Source organism: Halyomorpha halys, unplaced genomic scaffold (assembly GCF_000696795.3).
Source record: "Halyomorpha halys isolate HHAL.00 unplaced genomic scaffold, Hhal_1.1 Scaffold618.1, whole genome shotgun sequence".
NCBI classification, from domain to species: domain Eukaryota; kingdom Metazoa; phylum Arthropoda; class Insecta; order Hemiptera; family Pentatomidae; genus Halyomorpha; species Halyomorpha halys.
The window spans coordinates 291,698-293,226 of NW_027106817.1; the positions used below are offsets into that span (position 1 = coordinate 291,698).

At 36.9% G+C, this 1,529-nt stretch overlaps 1 protein-coding gene across 1 annotated transcript in view; it reads right to left on the bottom strand.

The window, feature by feature from the left end:
* The window catches only part of Msp300 (Muscle-specific protein 300 kDa), a gene marked incomplete in the record, with an annotated part of 315,787 nt that overhangs the window by 291,609 nt on the left and 22,649 nt on the right, over nt 1–1,529 (bottom strand).

A 1,529-nucleotide genomic window follows, 5' to 3' on the forward strand; every position in this document is an offset into this window, starting at 1 on the left:
CTTACTGGTTTGTTTTTTCTTAAGTGCTTTTTACTTATTCGTATTCTTTTCTTATAATATTTTATGTTCAAAAATATTATTTCGGAGAAATTTCCTACCAAAAGTCAGTATATCCACTTTTATAAAGTTATTTGAAAATTATTATGGACCCCATAAGAAAGCAGAATTCTCCTACCGTCCTATCTCTCAATTATCTATCATGGACAAAATCCTCGAAAAACTCATTTTGAAACGCTTATACCCCATCCTTGATTCTAATCATATAACACATCACCAATTTGGATTCCAAACCTCTCATTCTACAATCCAGCAATGTCATAGTGTGGTGGACGTTGTCTCGTCTTCTTTGGAGCGCGGAATGTACTGCGTGGGAGTCTTTTTCAATGTAGAACAGGTTTTTGTGTCTGGCACCATACTTTCTCATTATTCGTTCCTTTCTCACTGACAGATTATTTAAAGTAAACCACAATGGTTCCTATTCATCCTCTTCTTTCAGTCCGCTGGTGTTCCTCAAGGTAGTATCCTTGGTCCCTTACTCTACACAATCTATACAGCAGACATCCCAACCAATCCTAACACTATCCTCACCACGTATGCCGATGACACATGAATGCTCGCTGATAATAATTACCCTTTAATTGCATCCCAAACTCTTCAATCCCATATCACAGCCTTCGAAGAATGGTGTCGTAATTGGAGGATTAAAATAAATTCCAACAAATCCCATCAAATTACCTTTACGCTACGTCGTAAACCTACTGACTGCCCTACAGTATACTTCAATAATGTTTCCCTTACCCCTGTTGAACAGATCCGCTACCTTGGACTACATCTGGACAAACGATAAACCTGGAATCCTCACACAAGACTGAAAAGACAGGAAACTGCACGTCGATTCGACAATTACAGCACTTACTAGACTAACGGTCCAAACTTCCAATTGATTACAAAAGACTTATTTACATGACAATTATAAGGCCTATCTGGACATACGGCGTTGAGCTTTGGGGCTCCACTAAACCTTCAAATTCGTCTCGTATCTAATCCTTACAATCCAAAATCCTAAATGCTCCCTACTTTGTCACAAATAAAATCATTCACAAAGACCTTAATGTTCCGTTTGTAACCGCATTATCCCGAACCAGATATCAATCCTTTCATTACAAACTCCCTAACCACTCAATCCCATTAGTTTCTAATATTGCTTCCTCTTTTATTCCGGACAATCCTCCGAGGCGTCTGAAAAGAAGATGGCCTGGAGACCTTCTAATTTAAATTAATGTTTGATAGACCACCGATGGGTGGTTTCTTCCCAAGATTTTCAAAGAAGATGGCCTCGAGACCTTATATTGTAAAAATGTTTCTAGAGTGCTACCAATGGGTAGTTTCTCTACATGCTTGTACCATACCATTATGATTTTCTCAAATTTACTTGATGTATTTTATGTACAGTTGTAAATATCAATAAATAAATTAAATTAAAAAAATAAAATAAAAATCTTTACTTATCAGAAGTACAAGAGCACATT